Source organism: Magnolia sinica, chromosome 3, assembly GCF_029962835.1.
Source record: "Magnolia sinica isolate HGM2019 chromosome 3, MsV1, whole genome shotgun sequence".
Lineage (NCBI taxonomy): Eukaryota > Viridiplantae > Streptophyta > Magnoliopsida > Magnoliales > Magnoliaceae > Magnolia > Magnolia sinica.
This window is the reverse complement of record NC_080575.1, coordinates 102,238,611-102,257,186: the sequence shown is the minus strand read 5'-3', so window position 1 is coordinate 102,257,186 and position 18,576 is coordinate 102,238,611. Positions and strand designations below refer to the sequence as shown.

Below are 18,576 nucleotides of genomic sequence, written 5' to 3'. Positions count from 1 at the left end.
GAGATTTTCGTGTCAGTGGTTAAGCAAGCATGTATCATATTCGCGTTGGCGTTGGTTGTCTAATACGATCTCGAGCCGGAACAAATAGATGTTAAGATTGCTTTCCTACATGAGGAGTTGAAAGAGCAAATCTACATGAAACAATCAGAGAGTTATGAAGTTAAATGGGCAGAGAAAAAACTTTTCAGGTTAATGAAATTGTTGTATGGTTTGAAACAATCACCTATGCAGTGGTATAAAAAATTTGATTATTTTATGTTGAGTTAGAAATTTAGTTGGAGTGAATATGATCATTGTGTCTATTACGAGACACTTAGCGATGAAAAATTCATCATCCTAGTATTATATGTTGATGATATGTTGATCATCTGTCATGATATGTCTAAAATCAACGTACTAAAGACTCAGTTATCAGAGACATTTGAGATGAAAGATATGAGGGCTACAAAGAGGGTCCTCGACATAGATATTCATAGAGACATGAAGAAGAGTAGGACTTTAGTTATTACAGATAAAATACCTTGAAGATGTGTTGATCAAGTATGTAATGGATCAGGCAAAGCCAGTGAGCATTCCCCACACGGCTTACTTTAAGCTTTCCTCATAACAATGTCCTAAATCAAATGAGAAAAAACTGGTTATGTCTCATGTGCTTTATTCGAATGCAGTTGACAGTTTAATGTATGTCATGGTCTGTACGAGACCGGATATTTCACAGGTAGTCTGTGTTATGAGTAGATATATGTCAAACCTTGGCAAACAACATTGTGAAGTGGTGAAATGGCTATTTCGATACATTCGAGGTACAAAAGAGTACGTCTTAACTTTTGAGAAGACATGAGCAAAGTTGGTAGAGTATGTGGATTCAAACTATGTAGTCCAAAACCTAACAAGTGATGTCAGAACATATTGGATGGAAAATAAACATTTCAGTAGCCTCTAAGAAGTTGAAAATTGTCGATATTCAATCACCTAATGTTTTCAGTGGTGTGGTCCTCCTAAGATTTGTGCCTACTTCCTTTTTGGGATAATAGCCTAATGAGTTGTCATCTTACAGAATGTTGTCTTGTATCATTCCATCAAAGGTCACGTGTATGCATAGAGAAATATCAAAAAAAAATCTTGCATGTGACCTTTAACATACTAATGGAAATGAAAAACAATCGGGGCACGTCAAAGGATCAATTGCATAGGTGAGATGCCCATGGGACCCAACATGCTCTATAAATACCATTCAATCTAGTCATCAGATGCGCCATTCCAAGATGAAGGGACAGCCCATACACCGGGTCATTTCATAGCTCAGATGGGCCACAATGCATGAATTTAGAGCTTTTAAGTATGAGTTTACAATGTTTGTTGTGGTATAGCAGACAAGCAGTGGATTAATTTTACCCCTGACTCACCCAAGAAGGTGTGACCCTTATCGTGTGGCCCACCTTAACAATGTCCATTCATTTTTCAGATCATTTTACAGCATGAAACTAAAAATAAATTAGATCCAAATCCCAGGCGGACCATACTATGGGAAACAGTGGTGATTGAACTCCCCACCATTAAAAACATAGGCGGGCCTACTATAATGTTTCAGAAATGTTTATTTAAAATCCAACTTGTTGATAAGGTCAAGCTAGAACTGAAAAAATAAATATCAACTTGATTCAAAAATTTTGTGACCCACAAGAAATTATTAACGGTCAATCACCACTGTTTCCAAGGTATGGTTCACTTGAGATTTGGAAATACTTCAGTTTTAGGCTTCTGCCCTCGAAAGATCCCTAAGGGCACAAATGAGTTAAGTCTAGTTTTTTGCTGTACCACAATTTATATGGGGTCGTTTGAGCCGATTTAGAAAGTACTCAATTGAGGATATAGGCCTACAATTCATAGGGGGTCAACAATCATCCCCCAAAATTTAAAGGAAAGGTTGGCTTGTGACATCATCGATCTCACCATATCAAGTGAGTATGGCCTGAATGGCCTGATCAATGTTCTTGGATTAGGCCCATCCATCTTGAACAATAACCATTGATTTTATTTCTCAAGATGTCTATTTTTATGTGCATGTATGGCCCACTTGATCAACAAATATATTAAGAACGTTTAAGTGGGAAACGATAATTTATCAATTTTTGGGTAAGGCTAGTTCAGGTCGAGTCAGGCCTGGCCCAGCCAAGATTTTTTAGGCTTGAGCTTGGGTCAGTTCGAGCCTTGGACCTTAAAGTCTTGGGTGGGGTCCAGGCCTAGCATGTTCCATACCAAACGCTGCCCATTGGTAGGGCGGCACAATTTTCGCTGCCGTAGCGTACATGGAGAGTAGAGCAGGTAGAGTCCAATGTTAGTTTTGCATCACTTTCAATCTTTAAACAACACGTGGCATATTTGTATTAAAATCCAAACTATCCAAATCTCTGACCATCTCCTAACAGAGCATAACTAATACGTTATACTGAAAAGACTATATTGACAACATATTTTTCCTTTAAAATTGGATCAATCACTATTATACTTCTAACCCTTTGACTGGTAGATATGACTGGATGGTTACCGTTGATTGATCATAGTGATTTTAGATATATGCTCCATCCGCAATGGGGGCCCACAATTTGGATGGTTTAGATATATGTTCCATGACTTGTTATGCTTGGGTTATGAGATTGGATTGTCTGTTCCATTTTTTAATTCTCAAAAGTGGAGCTCATGGTTCAGTGATTCAAAATGTTTAAATGATAGGGATTACTGTGATTGGTCAACCAAACAAATAAAGAAATAGATTTGGCTAGGGAGATTGACATTTGGGTGGATTATATCTCAACCGTTTCTTTGTTGGACACTTTTTAGATGGTTGAGGATTTTTCTATGTGGGATATTTTTGGCATATGTAGAGTACAAAGTGGGCCATAAAATATCAACAGCTTGGATCAGATGATCAATAGGACCCACTAGCACAAGCTAATTTCTACACTCGAGCATTGCATGGTACGTTGTTTATTTATGGAATCCAAGTATTATGAAGCCATTGATTTAAACGGGTGTAATTTTTTTAGGCATAGCTATTTCACGGTGGGGCCCACTGGACGAACTATGCGTCAACGCATTTATATTCACAAAATGCAACTAGCTTTATATTTTAAAGAGACCAGTTTCACGGTACCATTTCCTAATATTATTAAATATAATTTGGAAATGTATTTCGAATTACTTGCTATGAGTGGGGCTTCGGTGGACCCCTGACTGTGGGGCCCACCTGGTGTATGTTCCTTGCATCTACGTCATCCATCTGTTTTTAGAGTTTATTTTAGGATATTATGCCAAAAATGAAGCACATACAAATCTCAGGTGGACCACACCACAGGAAATAGTGGTGATTGAATACTGACCATTAAAAATTACTTGGGGGCCACAAAAGTTTTGTATCAAACTGATATTTTTGTAGTCTGTTCATCCAGGTCATTGTGATCTTAACAACATATTGGATGGATTATAAACATTTCGGTAGCCTCTAAGAAGTTTTAAATGGTCCATATTCAATCACCCAATGTTTTTAGTGGTGTGGTCTACCTCATATTTGTGCCAACTTCTTTTTTTGGATAATAGACTGATGAGCTGTTATCTGTCTTGTATTGTTCCATCGACAGTCATGCGTATACGTAGAGAAATATCTAAAAAAAACATTGCATGAAACCTTTAAGTTATTAATGGAAATGGAAATAATTTGGGCACATTAAAGGATCAGCTGTATGGATGAGATGCCCATGGGACCCGACATGCTCTCTACATACCATCCAGTCTACTCATCAGATACGTCATTCGAAGATGAAGGGACACCCCATACATCAGGTCATTTCATAGCTCAGATGGGCCACAATGCATGAATTTAAAACTTTATAGTTTGAGTCTACAATGTTTGCTGTGGTATAGCACACCAGCAACAGATTAGTTTTGCCGCCGAGTCAGCCAAGGTGTGGCCCTTACCGTGTGGCCCATCTTAACAATGTCCATTCATTTTTTCAGATCATCGGCATGAAACCAAAAATAAATTAGATCTAAATCCTAGGTGGACCATACTATTGGAAACAATGGTGATTGGACGCCTCACCATTAAAAACATCCAAGAGCCTACCATAATGTTTCAGAAATGTTTATTTAACATCCAACCTGTTGATAAGGTCGAGCTATCCTGGATGAACTAAAAAACAAATATAAGCTTGATTCAAAACTTTGGTGGCCCATAAGCAGTTATTATTAGTTAAGCACCACTATTTCTTATGTTATGGTCCACTTACACACACACACACACCATTTTTTAGGCTCATACCCTCAGTAGATCTCTAAGAGCGCAAATGAGTCATGTCTAGTTTTTCGCCACACTACAACTCATAGGGGGTTGTTGGAACCAATTTAAAAAAGTATTCAATTGAGGATGCAGGCAGCAATTAACAACCATCCCTCCAAATTTTGAAGGGAAAGTTGGCTTGTGCCATCATCGATCTCACCATATCGAGAAGCATTATATTTCTTCTATATGCAACACCATTTTGGTTTAGAGTATAAGGAACAATTAGGATTCTATGGGTATATTTTTCTTTATAGAGCCTTGAAAAATGCTTAGACATGCATCCACAGTCTATTCGCGGGTTTAATTCTTTTATCAGATTGGTTTTCCACTTCAAGCATATACTTTCTGAAGCATTCTAATATGTCAAATCTATGCGATATTAAGCACACATGACCATACTACGTCTAATAAGCTATAAATGTGATGAAAGATGATTGTTCGTAGCGATTCTTAACATTAAGGGGTTCACAGATGTAAGAGTGGATTAGCTTTAAGGGAGCTGAAGTGCGTACTGCTTTTCTGAATAGTTTTCTAATCGATTTCCCAGTTAGACTATTTTAACAGGTAGGAAGAACTATGTTTGTAAGTGGACCTAAGATGCCTTCTCTAGTTAGTCTATGCATTCTATCATGATTTATATGACTTAATTTTGCATGCCAAATGCGCGGGTCAATGTCTGCTAAAGTCAAAAAGATATGTGCAACATAATCATATGAATCATCAGAATCAAGCATAAATAAATCATTATAAACATAATTGTGTCCATAATAAGAAGAGTTTAAGAAGATATTCACTACATATGAATGAAAAGTAAAAGAAAAATCAAGTATAACTATTGAAAGCACAGAAAGAAAATTGTGCCTAACACCATGTGCATGGAATACATCATTGAGGAGTAGAGTGCGTCCCGTCTGCAAGTGAATTTGGAATGATTAAACTCCTAGTACATCCCTAGAGAAACTACTTCACATAAAGATTCTTCAGCTACCAGCTGAGCACTTCTGATTCTCAGAATCAAGCATAAATAAATCATCATAAACATAATTACGTCCATAATAAGAAGAGTTTAAGAAGATATTCACCACATATGAATGAAAAGTAAAAGAAAAATCAAGTATAACTATTGAAAGCAAAGAAAGAAAATTGCACCTAACACCATGCGCATGGAATACGTCATTGAGGAGTAGAGTGCGTCCCATCTACAAGTGAATTTGGAATGGCTAAACTCCTAGTACATTCCTAGAGAAACTATTTCACATAAAGATTCTCTAGCTACCAGCTAGGCACTTCTGATTCTCCATGAACCACGTTCGATCCTGAGCTATGTGTTGGGTTGCTTCTGAATCCACAACCCAATTATGGTAAGATGTATGAGCAATCAAAACCTCAATACATACAATAACACGAGTAAAAGAATCAACGTTGGTTCGTACCTTTTTCAGCTCAGAGCATTCTCGAGCGAAGTGACCAAGATTCCCACAGTTGTATCACTTTGTCTTCAACTTGTCTTTCTTACCGCCCCTTTTCCCTCACTTACGTTGGCCAACATGAGCATGTGCATCTCCTTCTTGGTTATTTTCTTGGGAATTGCGGCCCTTGCGTTTGCTCTGGGGTCTCCTACCCTTAGGTTTGCTGGGCTCAGCCAAGAATGCAATGTCGTGTTTATGTGCAGGGGAGTTAACTAGAGTTAGGTTAGTGCAAGGCATGCATTGGTTGAAATAGGAAGTGAGGGGTGATGTGGCTGACTGGGGGTGAGTTATCACGAGAAGAAGATGCACGGGGTAGTGAGGTGTCATCCATGGAGCGTGCATGTGAGTGAAGTATCATGAGGAGAGCATGGGGATTGAGTGGAGGGAGAGAGAGTGAGTGGAGGATGTTGCAAGGGTGAGAGTGTGGTGAGGTAAGAGAGAGAATGGGTGGAGGCTGTTGTAATGGGCCTTGGGCCCTTGGGTTGGGTTTGAGTCCAAGCCTACTAGGGATGAGGGGAGGCCTATACGTCCTTTCATCGGGGTTTCTCTTAGTGCACATGGAGGTTCGGGATTCTTTGTGCAATTTCACACACAAGTAGGGGTATGCGGGTGCAGGGTTTGATCCTACACGTACGAGGGTCACTCTCTCACCTAGGGGGTACGGGCACATATGCACTAGCTCAGGACACACATGAGCAAAGGCACAGACACATGTTCGAGGATCTCCAGGAACAATAAGGCATACACACAGCCCATTGGAAGGGTCTATAGAAAGGATCAAGGTATGACCACACATGAACAGTAAGCGGAGTGTATGCACAGGAAACAAAGGCACTCGCATGAAGGGTCAGGTTGCAAATGTACAAAAGCCGCGGCAGGCTCGAGATGGTTTCTAGAAATCAGGGGTATCATACCAAACTATTGTAGTTGTTTTATAAAATTTGTTGATTATTTTCACCCAACTTAACATTACAGAGGGGCCCACGATGCGGTCAATCAACTACAATTTTTAGTACTTGCCTCTTATATTTAGTAATGTAACTTACTTGCGCTGGACCTAAACTGCTCCTCAGGTGGACCACAGGTGTACCAAAGAAATAGGATGCTTAGCAGACATCTCCCAATGTCCACACTCAACATACATTATGCAGATGTGAGCCTCTTGATGTCCATCTAGGTATGATTTCCAAGATAGGCATCTCACCCATATGATAAGCAGCTCAGATCACAAATATGTGTACCAGTTGTATTTAACATTCCTCAATACTCATGTAAAATGAGAGATGTATATCACAACTTGGAAAATATTCAAATGATCGAAGTAACTCTACTACATCCTTTAGGCATGTAATGTGACAAGTATACGTGGGGATGAATTGAATATACAGCATACACTTATCCACTTAATACAACATGATATAATGGATTATCATGTACTAATTAATTGAAATAATACCAAACTATTATTTTACACAACATACATAAAATATCATTTATACATCACAAACATTTGCATAGAGACTAGGACGATATACGCCATGATCTCGAATCACCACCACACATCTATTTTAACATCTTCGGGCCGCTGAGGAATTGTTTGTACCATTGGGCAGACAGTTTAGGATTTCTCTCCAACGTATCATAGTCCACATGATAAAGTCCAAACTGTTTTGTATATTCATTCATCCATTCAAAATTGTCCATTAGAGACCATACAAAGTAACCTCTCACATCAGCTCCTTTCCCGTAAGCATGATAATAGCATTGTTAGAGGTGTTTAACATGTATAGTTTGTGACACACATATATCTTGTGTTCCAAGTAATAATGCATACCTGTATTCTCTATAAAAATTAGATACATATTTATATTGACATATCTTGTATTTACCAATAGATGTATGGATGTATCCATTATATTAATTCCATCCATATATGTATGATAATTATTAATCTATTTAACTTTAAACCAAAACTCACGTAAAGCATATATATATATATATATATATATATATATATATATATATATATATATATATATATATATATATATATATATATATATATATATATCCTACGCACCTACGCACGTGTGCACCTTTCCACACGTGTCATGGGTGTCAAATCCGAACGGTCCATAAGATGCAGAATCCCATGAAACTGTGGGGAGTGAATTTTCACCCTGATCTAAGATTTTGGTGGGCCATAGTAAAGAAAAATTCAAATCAAGGGAAGAAGATTTTTGCATTTTTATGGCCCACCAAAGTTTTGGTTCAAAGTAAAAATTGGTGCCAGGGGGTTTCATGAGGTTCTTCTTCATGTGGACTGTTCAGATTTTCAAGAATCATCAGATATGATGAGTTCTTAAAAAAGTTCGTAGGTAGTCCGGTTTGCATGTGAGTGTTCTGCTATATATATATATATATATATATATATATATATATATATATATATATATATATATATATATCCAAACGCTAGCCCATTTGAATGCACTGAGTTTCTCGTGTTTCATGAATAAGGTTAAAAGATGATGGTTTAGTTAGTGCAAACCTACATTGACACTAATTAGGTAGTCAAATCAAATACAAGCTTCGTAGGGGTTGGGTTCAATTGAATCCAGGTACAATACACAAAAGCTCTATTGTAGCATTGGAAGACAAACTATTTTCAAAAAGTGGCATTGCAGTATATATATCTCTAAACCAAAACTCTTCAAATAGGCCATACATTGATTGGTGGATCTAGAAATGCACATACTCGTGCATGCATACATGTAACATATAGATGTATGTAAGCACATACATAACTAGATGTATATGGTGAGAGGAATACTGTGGTATATTCCTGATAAATTCAAAGCACATATGTAAAAACGTATGATATTGTTCCTATCTATTTTGAATAAAATACCTCATTGATACAGCTAGGGAAGTCACATAGCTATGCAAAAATTATACTTTATCTGTGTCATTGAGTAGTTCTTTCTTGGAAATACCATTTTTATCATATCGTGCGTACCCTGCAATGATAATACCATTCATGTTAAATAAACACCATCTAGTACTCATATCATTTTCTAATAAAAGTAAATTACAAGAAAGCTCCTTCTCAAGGGAAACAAAATTTGATGAAATAATTAATAGACGCCTGTATTCATCATTAAAAAAAATAACATGGAAACCCTTCTAAAAAAATCACCAAATAATTTATAAAACTCTCCATAATTATCATTTTCTATGATAAATAGAAAAAGTTCCTCTTAAAAAGATTAGGTAGAGAGAAAGGTTGCAATATCATAATTAGAAATAGTTGAAGGTTCTATTTGCTATTTTTTAAGAAGCCGGAGAGGTCATGATGATTTAGCATTTTTATTACTAGGAAATAGGTCTAGGCTCATATTACATTTCACGTTTCAGTGGCAACGGGCCTGGCTATGGCTATGGCTGTGGTTTTGGCTACAGCTAGGGCTAGGCCAAGGTTGGCCCTAACTTAGCCCTGACGCCCTAAGCCCTGGCTAGGCTAGGGATGGGCGAGGCCAGGACCATCCTTATAAGTCAAAGATAAGGTATATATGTCTATATTATGTGAATAATTTATGTATAATTAGTAAGCATGTGCTTTATAAATCACCATGTTTTTTAAAGGATCAAAGTTTTTTGTGGCACACCTCTGTCTATTAAGATCAATCATCAAGGAAGTGTATGCCCCTCTTAATTATTTACCATATGATTGAAAAGGTGCATCGATATATTGTTCACCATCTAAATGGATTGACAATTATATAAGTGCCAATATATCATCCATGACACTCTACTAAGGTATAAAAGTTTTTGAGGCCCGGCCCATTGCCACCTGTAATCACCACCATTTAAACAACCGTGGTGTCTCTTAGACCACCCCATGGGATATTTGTATAGAAATTAGAACAACCAATCCACTAAGCAGATATTGGATTGAATATATGTAAGACCCGTATCTTAGCCTGTACCGTTCTGTAGGCCTCCGCGGTCCTCCCGGTCAAATTCCGGTGACCCACGATCTGTTGTCGGCATTTGCACATGATCTTGGATCGTGTCCCGTATATCAAAGTTGGCTCGACCCGAGACTTGTACCTTAGAGACGCCGTCGCCGCAGTTCCGACGCCGCGTATTACCCGTTGAGGCGATACCTAGGCCAGAAGATATCGGCTCGCGTTTAGTTCGAGGAAAATGCTGCACGTTGCAATTTTCAAGAGAATTTCTACCCTAAACATCACATCAATCCATCAATCAAAGTCTAAGTACACAACCTTACCTAGCCATCCCTTTTTTACCAACAAGGCATGACACCCATTCCATTTTCACCCAAAAGTTAACAAGCACCATGCTTCCTCGTCCCATCACCCCATCCATCACCACTCCTCTCTCTCATTTTTTTCTCACTCCATCCCAAGCAACTCCCATGTGAGTGGATGTCCAAGCTCTCCATGGGAGAGAAGCTAGGTGTGGCCTACCTTCTTACCACCCAATCCCACCTTCTAAAATCAATCTTAACCGTTGAAATGCATTCTTTGGAGCTATAGAACGCGTTGATGGAAGAAGGAAGAAGAGATCTTGAGGTGGGTGTTCATCATCTTGATTTTTTTAAATTTGAGGGCCCACATATGGTGGGACCCATTTTGATGTATGCATTGTATAGGGAGGGCCCATGGTGGCGGGGTCCCTCCCCTTCACACGTGTCTCTCTCTCTCTCTCTCTCACTCTTGATATGTGGCGCACCTGATGATACATGTATGTATCATATCCATACCATTTAGGCCATGAGGCCGTGTGATGTATGTGTTTTATCCACGCTGATCATCAGCCGTGGGGCCCTCCTTGATGGCATGTGGTGTCCACGTGTGTGGACCCATCTACTCTAACCGTCCATCTGGACTGCTGGGCAGGAGCCTAGCAGCTTGCAGCTGCTACAATTGACGTCAGAGAGTTCTGAGGGCTACCATGATGCATGTGTTTTATCCACACCACAGGACGGTGGGACCCCTGACGTACAACTGTCGTACGTGCAGCAGCAGTGTGTGGTGGCCACATGTGGGATATGACCCACTTTGATGATGTATTTCATCTGCACCGTCCAGTGCAAAGGCCTGGACAGTGAGATCCACCTTGATGTGTCTTTCACACACCGTCCATTGTTTAGGACAGTAGGGACCCACCCTGACGTGTGGCCTACCTTGATGAAGGGAGTGGGTTGGTTGGTCCACCACGCACCTACCCATCTGTGCATATGTGGAGCCCATTCTGCACGTCTCACACGTGCAGGTGGTGGGGACCACATCTGATGTATGTATTTTCTATACACTGTCCCTTAAAAAAAAGAATATATGAAATATAACAAATAAATAAATATAATATAATATTATATATATGATGTTTATGTGTGGTGGGCCCTACGTGGGACCCACCTGCTTAATGGTTGTCTGATGAGCCCCACACCAGCAATTAGCTGAGGTGTTGATGTCAGCAAAACCTGAGGCCCACCAGGTTGTATCTGTTTCATCTGCACCGTGCTGGATGCACCCAACCACACGTATGAGCGGGTGGGACCCACCTCGATGTTCGTCCACTCATTTGGGTACGTGGACACCTTCATGATGTACTTATTTCGTACGTGGACACCTTCATGATGTACTTATTTCATCCATACCATCCAGATTGTGTTGGACGGTGCTGGACAATGTTTGGACCGTGTTGGACAATGCTTGAACGGTGCTGTGGGCTCCACCGCGATGTATTTTGTACTCTCGCTGCCCATTTGGTGGGCCCATTTGCTGTGTATGCGGGGCTCACCATTATGAATATTAGGCCCATGTAATAGGGCCCATCTTGGTGCACGTATTCTATAGTCACACCGTCCACCTTTGGACGGTACCACGTGGGGCCTATCATTGGTGTGTATGTATTATATATCTACGCCGTTCATTGGTGCGACCCATCGATACGGCCCACCTGGTGTATATGAGGCCCGTTGGTGCGGCCCATTGATATGGCCCACCTGGTGTATATGAGGCCCATTGGTGCGGCCCATTGATATGACCCACCTGGTGTATATGAGGCCCGTTGGTGCGGCCCATTGATACAGCCCACTTGATGTATATGAGGCCCGCTGGTGCGGCCCACGTGACATGGCCCATTGCGATGTATATGTGGCCCATGCGATGCGGCCCACTTGATGTACATGAGGCCTAGGTGATGCGGCCCATTATGATATATTTGAAACCCATGGGTTGTGGCCCATTGTGATGTATTCGAGGCCTATGGGCAAGGCCCATTATGATGGATTCGTGGCCTAAGGGCAAGGCCCATTGTGATATGTATTAGGCCCATGATGTGTGGCCCACTTGATGTATTCGAGGCCCAGGTACGTGGCCCATTTGATGTATATGAGACCCATGTGTAGGGCCTGCATGCTGTGTATATGAGACCCATGTGCAGGGCCCACCTATCGTGTATATGAGACCCATTAATGTCGTCCACTTGATGTATATTGAGGCCCATGGGTTGTAGCCCATTATGATGTATTTGAGGACCATGGGTCGTGGCCCATGGTGATGTATATTAGGCCCATGTATTCAGCCCATTGTGATGTATATTAGACCCTTGTATGAGGCCGTGGGCCCACTGTATGCTCGACCCTATGTGGGCCACTCCTTGGGAGCAATGTTGGTTGAATGTCCACGTTGATGGGCAATGATGGTTAAATATCCACATTATGACATTCCCTTAGGCCTTGTTAGGCCACTCTTATTAATGCTGGTTGTTGATTTCGATCATCGAGGCCGATTATTGATCGATTCCAATTGTTGTGGCCAATTGCTGATTCCGATTATCGATCGATTCTGATCATCGTGACCAATTGCCGATTGCCGATTATCGATCGATTTCGATTATCATGACCGATTGCCTATTTCGATTATTGTTACCGATTGCCGATTCTGATTGTCATGGCCGATTGCCGATTCCGATTTGTCGAGGCCGATTCCGATTGTCGAGGCCGAGTATCGAGACTGATTCCGATTTGTCGAGGCAGATTGTATATGCTGATTCTGATTCGTCGAGGCCGATTTATAGGCTGATTTCGATTGTCGAGGCCGAGTATCAAGGCTAATTCTGATTTGCCAAGGCCGATTGTATAGGCCGATTCTGACTGTTGAGGCCAAGTATCGAGGTCGATTCTGATTTGTGAAGGCTGATTGTATAGGCCGATTTCAATTATCAGGCCGATTCTGATTTATCGAGGCCGATTGTGTAGGCCGATTACGATTGTCGAGGCCGATTGTATAGGCCGATGCCGATTGTCAAGGCCGATTCTGAGTGTCGATTCTGATTGTTGAGACCGATTTCGATTGTTGAGGCCGATTTTGATTGTCAAGCTCGATTATTGAGACTTACATGATGTATAGTGACCCGTAGTTGAGGCCCATTGTGGTGTGTATTCGGCTTGTGTGATGTATATGCAGCCCATGTTTAAGGCCTAATGTGATGAATATAAGTTTATGTGATGAGGCCCATTGTGATGCATTGGAGGGTCATGCGATGGAGTCCATTGTGATGAGGCCTATGTGAGAGGCCCATCGTGATGTGTATTAAGCTCTTGAGTGAGGCCCATGGTATTGTATATTAGGTCCTTGTGTGAGGTAATAGGTCTACTATATGTTAGGCTCTATGTGGGCCATTCCTTGGGGGCAATGTTGGTTAAATGTCCACATTGTCAAGGCCGATTGTCGATGTCAGTTATTGATACTGATTATGAGTATGTGACAGCATAACATCATGATACATGCCCATACGCATCATCTGCATGTTTGTTATGAGATGTGGTTGACCATTGCATATGTCAGTAGGCAGGTTGTTATGAGACTCCTTGATAGGCGGAGGTTATCTCACATGAGTGCACGGTATGCGCAGGATTAATGCATGACTGGATTGTATGACTCATGCATCTTGCATTGTGATTACTATACGCCCTAGTGACATCAGGGTCGTAGCCTCCATAGGCATATCGTGGATGGCCAGATGGGACATCTGAAATCTGTTCTAGTATCAGGCTGCCATAAATGGTCCTGGGTGAAAATTCTTAAATCTTCTTGGTATTAGAGGACGCCCCAACGTTAAGACCGAGTGGATACATGAGCGCTCGAGTGCCGAATACCAGGAGGCCGCATTTCCCACTATGTCATGGTCGGTTGGGAGGGAGTGTAGCCTTATCCGCTCGATGGTAGGGGGCATAACTAGGTTGAGTTTGACCAACTCATAAATGGGTCCGCTATCGACGTGCCGGGTAGATATTGGCTGACTATTGGTCAAGCAGATAGTGAGGTCTCTTCCAATTGCATGGTTGCGCGTCAGTGGGCGGCGATTTGCATGTAGAGTGTACTAGACCCTGGTGATGATCCCAGAGATGAACTGTATTGATATGTGGACTTATTAAGCAGGAGTTGCATACTCATTCATTCATTCATTCACTCTCCACTCGGGTTGGTGGTGTGTAACTATTTGTTACGTGTACCTTTGCAATGGCCAAGATTTCGGTTGGGGCGCGTGACTAACCTGAGATCAGGAGTTACCACATTGAGTCTGACTATCCAAATTAGGTATGAGACTGGTTTAAATAGAAGTCCCTTGTGATGGACCCCATAGTCTGCAATACTACGTACTATTATCTCGACTTCACACTTCAGCATGGTCATTCCATTCGCACCGCATATTGCATTACATCCGCGACATATATTGTGTTTCTGTACTTATATGGTCTAGGTACAGCTGACGCCATATGTGAACTCATTAGAAATTTTATATTGCATTGTATCATCAGTATCTGATATTTGGGTCTTTATGACTCCTCATTTGTGTAGCTGATCTGTATTGCATATTCTAATATTGATTAACTCATGGACTCGTCAGTATTTCCGCTTACTTTGATATCGTATGATTCATGATCTTACCAGTAATTTCGATGCTGTATGATTATGGTATTGTATTGAATACTTGACACTTACCTTGTGCACACACTTACACTACCCTCTAAGCTTTCTATAAGCTTATGCATGATAGATGGTGCAAGTGATGTTAGGTTGTAGCAACGTGGAGCTTGGAGCATGTAGCTGACTTCTGGGGCTTTGATTTCAATATATGTATTTCCCTTTTAGCATTGTATTCAAATGTTTATATTAGTGGATATGTGATGATGATGTTGTCTTTGTGATTTAGGTATACTTGTGGTTATGTTTATTACGAGTTAAATGTACATTAAAATGTACATTAAAAAAAAATCCTTCTTATAGGATCCCAGGATCGGAATCCGGTGTCTGGACGCTAGAGCCTAAAATGGGGTACTATGGAGGCTGTCGGCACCAAATTCGGTGATAAAAAATTTTGAGACCGGTTTCCAAGTTTGGGGTGTGATAGTATAACCCAAAAATGATATTGAGCAGATGATAAGAACCATCTAATTTTTGTGGTCGAATTTTGGTCCACTCACTGTTCTTCTCTAACCATTCATTTGATAGCCACTAATTGGATAATTAGGATTTCTCAATCTGTGTGTTTTTTATGCATCCTCCCTCCAAAACTACCCCACAATTATGGTGGTCTCTAGATTGCAGAAATCTGTGCCATGTGCTAGTTATGGTTTGCCGAACATTTTGGAAAACGCAGTGAACTAAAGGAGAATCATGTCAAGGAAAAGAGAGAGAGAGAGAGAGAGAGAGAGAGAGAGAGAGATGAAATAAAGAATTGCTTACCATTTTCTATGATGTACATGGGCATATTGTTGTATCTTTCCTTGAAGTACTTTAAAATCTTTTCCATGCCCCACGGTACCAAGTAATAATTTGGCATTGCAGTCAATTCAAAATAATCAAGGGGGTATTTGGCGCATGGAATTAGATGGTATTAAGTGGGATGGAATTGCTTTTTTGCAATAAATGCACTTGTCGGTGGATTGTCTCTTAATGCCATGGGAATACACTTTGGTGTTTGGATCATGTAGGATGTAGGGGTTAAATACATGTTTTGATTCATGTAGTGTTTAGTTGTATATGGAAAACAACTAACAATCTCGAAAATCTTGTTTGAAAACTACAGTGAGAAGTAAGGTGGGGCTCACCTTGATGTTTGTGAGCAATTCACCCTGTCCATCTATTTTGTGAGATCATTTTAGGATATGCTACCAAAAGTCAAGTAGATCCAAAACTCAAGTGGGCTATGCGAGAGGAAAGAGTGGGGAAAGAATTTCTTACTGTTGAAACCTTCCTGAGCTCCACCTTGATGTTTATATGTTATCCCAACTGTTTATAAGTTCATTCCTGCTGGGATGAACTGACAACATAGAAAAATTTATCGTGATACAAAACTTTTATAGCCATATGAATGTTTCAATGGTGGTCACTCAATCCCCACCGTTTTCTCTTGTTTGGCCTACTTGAGTTTTAAATCTACCTCATTTTTTAGTCGCTTACCGTAAAATGATCTTGTAAAACAGATGGATGGGGTGGATTCCTCACAAATATCAAGGTGGGCCCCACCTCCCTTCCCAGTGTAAGAACTTCTTAGCTCATGTTTTTAGGAGAAAATTCTATGGATTTCGCAAATCTTGGTTGAATTGCAGAAAGCCCTCCCTAACCCTCTTTACTTCATGTACAGGATCTAATGTTGGAAACCTATGATGAACCAAACAAGGATGATTCTTCAAACCAATGAATTTAAAGTTCCATCCCACTTAGTACCATCTAATTCCATGCGCCAGACACCCCCAAAAAGATTTAGATATTCCTTCACCAAAATGACTACTTTTTGCCCTTATGACTCAGCCTTGTCCTTGTTATCACATGGGCAAATTTGGCACTATAATGAGGTGAATATTCTCTTTCTCTCTCTAACATTGTGCATGTGTGTCTCTAATATATATATATGTGTGTGTGTGTGTGTGTGTGTGTGTGTGTGTGTTTTGGTCCTCACTGGCATTCCAATCAGTTGACTATCCTTTTCTTCGGTTATTAATACATTTGTGTCTTCTTTAAGTGCATCTGAGTTGCATGTGAAAAACATGCAGTCTTGTACATTGAGAGTTGAATAATGGTTAATTCCAATAAAATCCAATTTATTTTGTAAATTTCTTCGATCATTTGATGAAAATGTCGGCAATCTTGATCCTAATATCTAGTGCATTTCAGGTGGATAATCTCTATAAATTATAGGATCCAAAAACCTGCAATTTGGGTGCATTAATGATTTCCAATGAATTAGAAATGTTCGCAAGAATATAACATTTAATAAAAATATCATGCTATTGTAAAAAATTGCAAGCATAAAATGAAAATATTACAAACTTCATAGAATATTAAAGGGTGTGTTTGGTTGTGTAGACACCCCACCTCATGCTGACAAGCTGATAGAATTTAAATAGATGGATGGACAACCACCCCCTGATCTTAAACCCTAACCGTGGAAGCCTAAACCCTAGGAAATCCAATCTTAAACCCTGAACTCAGCCCATCCAACCCAATCAACCCAATCAACCTGGTCAGCCAAACCTTAAACCCTAAGAACCCAAAACCCAAATGCCTTGAGTCAACTTGGTGAGTTAACTCACCTAGTCAACCTACCCAAACCCATAACCTGGTCAAGCCCAAAACCAAGCCTGAACCTAAGCCTAAAACCAAGCCCAATAGGAGAAATGGTCGAAACCTCGAAGCACCAACTCTCACAATAGAGCCTCCACATGCTTGGAAGATGTTGCCTGCCAAAGTAAGGAATCTAAGTGGAGGCCAATGACAGTCAGGTTGCTGTCAGCCATGTGACACTCCCATTCTTTCGAACAGCAACCCTCAAGCATTTGGGTTGCCACTTTTTCGAACCTCAATTATGCGGTTGATGTGCATTTACTCCGATGCCCATCTCCTTACCCAAAATCATACTTTTACCACCTCATTCAATATACAAGATGATGCCATGTGGCAATCTTCAATCCCAACTATTCAACCATATTTTTCCTTCAGTATTGCTAGGAATTACAAGAAAATCAGGTTGGGAGATTATAAATACCCCCCTCCCCTTCTCATTTCAAGCATCCATTCTCATTACACTCATCCATTCTCATTTCAAGAGGAACACACTAAACTTCACCAAGCCTCCTTAGCCTTAGCCATCCCTTCACCAAGGAGAGTGAGAGTGAGAGAGAAGGAGAGCCCAACCCTGGTCTATCCTAGCCTAACTAAAGTCCAAGCCTCCTGAGCCACCCAAGTTTAAATATGAACCACTCAATGTAGCCTTGCGGCACAATCGTTCATCCTGCTATCCAAACCTCTATCTGTCTCGTTGGATCAACGCATCAACATCGTGCAACCCCCTTGCTCATCATATATGCCAGCATGATAGTGCATTTGCATCATTTTCATTGCATTTGAATGGTAGGCGTATGCTCTATGGCTTTTCGATATAATCAGTTCTTGACCACTAGAAACCTTAGCCAGTTAGCTGTAAGACCCGTATCCTAGTCCGTACTGTTCCGTCGATTGCCGCGATCCTTCCCGTCGAATTTCGGCAACCTATGATCGATAATTAACGTTTGCGCACGACCCTAGGTCATATCCTGTAGAATTGAGTCGGCTTTATTCGAGACTTGTACCATTGCGACCGCACCGTCGTCGCGGTTCCAAACCCGCGACTCGTGTACCGATCTGATACCCTGGCTAAGAGATGTGAGCCGGCGTTTATTTTGAAGAAAAC

General features: G+C 40.6%; 1 long non-coding RNA gene and 1 pseudogene across 1 annotated transcript; both read right to left on the bottom strand.

Moving 5' to 3' along the window:
- Nucleotides 1-5,364: 5,364 nt before the first annotated feature.
- LOC131240461 (uncharacterized) lies at nt 5,365-6,179 on the bottom strand. The gene is made up of 2 exons (XR_009168762.1): nt 5,773-6,179; nt 5,365-5,678 (listed from the first exon to the last, which is right to left on the bottom strand). It is a non-coding gene; the product is annotated as an uncharacterized LOC131240461 (long non-coding RNA).
- A 1,025-nt stretch (nt 6,180-7,204) lies between these two features.
- On the bottom strand, nt 7,205-17,644 carry LOC131239009 (beta-glucosidase 18-like; annotated as a pseudogene).
- Nucleotides 17,645-18,576: the final 932 nt, after the last annotated feature.